The sequence below is a fragment of the Nestor notabilis genome, unplaced genomic scaffold (genome assembly GCF_000696875.1).
Source record: "Nestor notabilis isolate BGI_N333 unplaced genomic scaffold, ASM69687v1 C15326656, whole genome shotgun sequence".
Classification (NCBI taxonomy): domain Eukaryota; kingdom Metazoa; phylum Chordata; class Aves; order Psittaciformes; family Psittacidae; genus Nestor; species Nestor notabilis.
In genome coordinates, this window is record NW_009951500.1 from 1 (window position 1) to 4,959 (window position 4,959).

Here is a 4,959-nt window from a genome sequence, read left to right on the forward strand (position 1 = left end):
TTTTGCACCAGCCGGGAATCGAACCCGGGTCGCAAGAATGGGAATCTTGCATGATACCACTACACCACTGGTGCCTCCCTGTGGGCAAAGGGCAATGAAATCATGCTGGGCTACCCAAGTGTGAAGCATGCTGCACAGACAGTTACTGATTTACATAAGCCTTAAATACAAAGGATTGTTAAAACTGCAAATTTGATATTTAGAAGACTTAAAAATCACATAGTTCACAAGACATGCAGTTCTCCCTAACTTAACACTTTTAATATGTCATCATGTCATCTTTTTATCCCCTCCCTTTCCCCACACCTATTGTATGGAATTTTGGGAGTCTAATTCTAGGAAGGAATGTTTTCATTCTGACAGGATGTCTATATTAAACTTAGTCATCAATTTCTACAAAACTTGTAAGAATCCAATTATTTTCAATAACCTTTATTTTCGAATGACTTTGCTGAAACCCAATAATAAAATCCAGAGTTACTGGGGGAATAAAGAAGATGATAAACTCTCAGCTCTGTAAAATCAGCATACACCTAGTATCCAAAGGAAGGAATTTGCTGTTACATTATAAATCTACTGGAATATTATGTACAATATCGCTTAAAGTATAGCTATCTGGAATCAATAAACTAAGGAGCTACAAAAGATATGCGCATAATATCTTACAAGAATTAAAAGAAAAACAGTATTTCAGATTCTATGTTTATAACCATATAAAGAACATTTTACAAAAATATTTTTGGGACTGAGGTTTCTGTTAAAAAAAAAAGAATTTAAGAATCTGCGGGTTTTTGTTTTATTTTAATTGTCAATGTGTGTATTTTGTCTTTTACAGAATTTTAGTTATTCTTTTTTCAAGTGAAATTCAAAAAATTTAGATGATAAATTTCAGCCTGAAGTGATTTGAAATTCTTGAAATGCTTAATTACAGACTTAAAACAAAAGCAAGTTTCACTTTTATAAGCACGTTTTCAGTGAAAAAATAAGCTCGCTTCCTATATTTATATAGCAGGCATTACCTATTTCCAATTACTTGTGATAACTCTTTATTTTCTCGTTCAAGTTCTTCATTTTCACATTTCAAACTGTCCAATGCTTCATTAATATTGAGAACATTTTGCTTTATATCCAGTAGATCTCTTTCCTCAGTGGATTTCTAATGAACATTAAAACATTAAGAAACCTTTAAAACAAGTTGAAATTATTTCAGGCCAATGCAGAAGATGATACAAATATGCAAGCATTGTTACTTCATTTATATAAAAAGAGTAACAAACTTACTAATTCTTCCACAGCTTTAACTACTTCAGAAGAAGCGTCTGATATTTTTACACTTTCATCTCCTTGGGCAGCCATTTTATTATTCAAATCTTCTATCTGGAAAATATTTATTTCATAAAGTAATACAACTATATCCTGTATTTCTTATTAATAATTAAACAATATAGTTAAAAAAATTAATTTTAAAGGAAGGCTATTAAAGAGCAACTAGGGGTAGTTAATGCTATAGCACTCATATGCATTTTGCCATTTGCAATGTACCCTAGCAGAATCTTTAGACTTCACAGTATCTGTAAGTACACACAGCCTCCTAATTCATACATGACATATGTGGTATAATCAAGCATAATACCTTTAGTTCCTCTTAGTCTCAAGATATTAATACAGATTCATGCAGAGATTCAAGGAGCCATCACTGGATCTTAAGGAAAAATTAGGATGTTAGGGAAGCAAGCACCTGCAGGATAAGGAAAACATCTACAGTAGCTTTAGCTAGATAAAGGCAACACCTGCTCACATTGAGACTAATGAACTTTGTTTCCTTCACCTTTCCTTCCTCTGCGGAGGCCGAAACAATATAGCTATCCTGGCAATTTACCTATACAATCGCCATAGAGATAAGGGTCTAACTAGAATATGACCAAAATACAAACATGTCCAAGCAGGATAAGGGCTGATAAGGATGTTATAGTACAGATGTGGGAAGATCAGGACAGAATTAGAACACAGGCACTTTAAATGGCATGTAATTTCCTACTGCTACCTTAAGAATCTGATGAAGAGCAGATTTACGTAAGATACTTTCTGACTTGTCCTTACACTGTCCACAGTTGTAACGTATATGAAATTCAGTCATATACGGAAAGGTCATATATGAAATTCAAAAACTGGCATTAATTAAAACAAGAAATAATTAAAAAAAAAAAAACAACAAAGGAAAAAACTGCAGAAATATACTAGTTCACATCATTACTTCTGTCTTCAAACTTGTTGACGTACACAATAATTGTCATGTTATAATTTGGATACAATTCAAACCCCACTGATGTCACTGAAAATAATCCCAATGTTTTCCTGATTTCCAAACTCCATTATCCCAGTAATGGAGTTTTACCTCTATGATGATCAAAAGAATGACTTTGAGCTGTCTGAAAATCCATTCTTACTTATAAATATTTATTCAGTTAGTTGTTTTAGCCATGTTTTTGAAGGAAATTGACAATAGCAGATGAGCTTTATGCTAAACTTAAGTCTGGCTCACCTTTAGCAAACAAAGGCAGTCACCGAATGGAGCAGCTCCATGCTCCACCTTACCCCTGTGCATATTTCTGTCTGTGTTGGTCTTAATACACAAGTAGAACTTACCGAAACATATTGGGTCAGCAAACCCAGCTGGAAACATCCAGGAAGAAAACATAAAAAAAGTAAAAGTAAGTAGTGGGTCTATCTGAAAACAGTTGTTTTCTGGATATCAGTTGGTAGCAATTGCTGGTGCAAGTACAGTAACAGGAAGAAAATTGTAATAGTTGGAAACAAAAGGCAAGAAGATGCCCATTCCTGGCTGTCTAATGACTGTATCTTACTTTTGTGGTGTGTGTGCTTCATAATTTTTGTTAATTTCTGGGTATGCTTCATAAAACCAACTTGTCAAAAATACTCCATCTAGATTCTGAATTCCATTGGATCCTTATCAGGACCTAGCTATCTAGATGCTCAAACCACAACAGGACTGGGCATGTACAGGAGAATGGATGTCATACTTTATTTATACTTGCATACATACACATATATACAGATAGATATAAAAAAATAACAAGTTCTGTTGTGGTCATCTAAATCCTGTTTCAGGCTTTTTCTAGTGGTTCCAAGTATGGTGCTACTAATTAACAAGAAACTCCTAGTCAAAACTGTGTGAGGAACTCCATATTTTAAACTGCCAAAGATTTCAAAATTGATGCTAGGCAATTATAGCAGAAAACAGGGGAATTTTAAGTAAAATAGGGTATCATTACGCATGCTGTAAAAGTGCATTATGTGCTATCTCAGGTCAAAAAAATCTACTAATTCTAGAGGAAACTTATGCTGTCCACACTTTCTTCCAGATGAGTTAAGAAGATAAGAAATATGAAGCAGATCCACACCCAAAACCTAAAAATATCCAGGTCAATTAAAGGAATATAAGATGTTTATGATATTTTTAATAATTAGAGCTGAAAAATACCACTACAACAAAAGAACAAACAAGAGAGTTCTGCAGAATTTACCACTTCTTATTTTAAAATCTGTATTTGTATTTTTACTTTTACAGAGGACCTTAACTCTTAAACATACAAAATATTCAGGCATTCATGTACTTTTCAATAAAAGATACTCATTTACTTGCTTGTTTATAAATATTCAAGACTCACTTTGCTGTTCCAATATTCTGCATCTTCCTGGATTTCTGCTTTTTGCTTCACTAACTCCTCAAGGTGTTTTTCATCCTTTATAATCTTCTCCTCTGTTTCTTTTAACTTCATACAGTATTCAGTCCAAATAAATTCAGACTGCTTTAACTCATTCCTAATAGAAATACACACAAAGTGAATCCATCTATTTGGAAATACTCCAAGGTAGTCCCTCTCCATAAAGGAAAATGTAAAGCAGATTTGAATTAGTAAAGATTTATTTTGATTCTCTACTACATTTCTTGAACAGGTATGCATGAGAAAATTTCAAAATATCTACCCTGGCAGATTCATGTAATCTCAGCCAGATATCAAAGTTACTCATGCTACCAGTTCACTTGCATTTAAAACTGCCTGCCAACATTACAGCCTCTAATTGGACCTCTGAACAGGTATTTGTATAGCTAAACACAAGACTTTGTTTCATACCCCACATGTCAATTAAAAAAAATAGTAGTGAACTTCTCTCTCTGCTGGTGGCTAAATCTACTTCAGAGCCATCTTCACTTAATTCATTGCACTGTCGCTTTGTGGACAAATGTCATTTGTAGAGAAAACTTTTTGCTGACATCAATTCCTCATGTTAAAAAGAACTTGCAGACAGTAGGAAGGTCAAAGGAGGGGATAAAGACTTTACTTTCATTCTGAGCAACAGATTTATCAGCATCATGAGAAGGAAAATTGGCCATAATTACAGAAAGGGATAATATTAACTACAACAGTAGTCATGAAAACACTTCTATGAAACACTGTTAGGCCTCATTCTAGGCTGTGCACAGGCCTTTTGTTACAGTCATGGATTTGGTGAAAGGCAAAAGAAATAAAGGCACATCAGGTTAAAATTTTATAATGACTCCTTGTGCTTGACCATTACTTTTATTATTGTTTCAGTAGCCCGAAAAGAGGAGTATCCTTCATGCTCCCCAGAGAATTATCTTTGTCAATAACATATTCCAAAGCATGCCTTAAACGGCAAAATAAATCCACTGGGTCAGAACTAAGAGTGACAGTAGCTGAGTTTTAGAGACATCTATTGAATTACAGGCCAAAAAAACCCAAACCTGAACAACTGTTGCATACTTCAACACAATAAGACAACCAAAAACAATAATGAAAAGACTTCATTGCTAATTCAAGAGTCACTCCTACAAGACTATCTGATAGACATTCTTCCTTTATTCACTTCCAAGATTTCATCTAGTGATGGTGTCCTGGGTTCAGCTACAGCAGT

General features: G+C 34.1%; 1 non-coding gene across 1 annotated transcript; it reads right to left on the minus strand.

The window, feature by feature from the left end:
* Positions 1-3: 3 nt before the first annotated feature.
* On the minus strand, positions 4-74 carry TRNAG-CCC. The gene has a single exon. It is a non-coding gene; the product is annotated as a tRNA-Gly (tRNA).
* Positions 75-4,959: the final 4,885 nt, after the last annotated feature.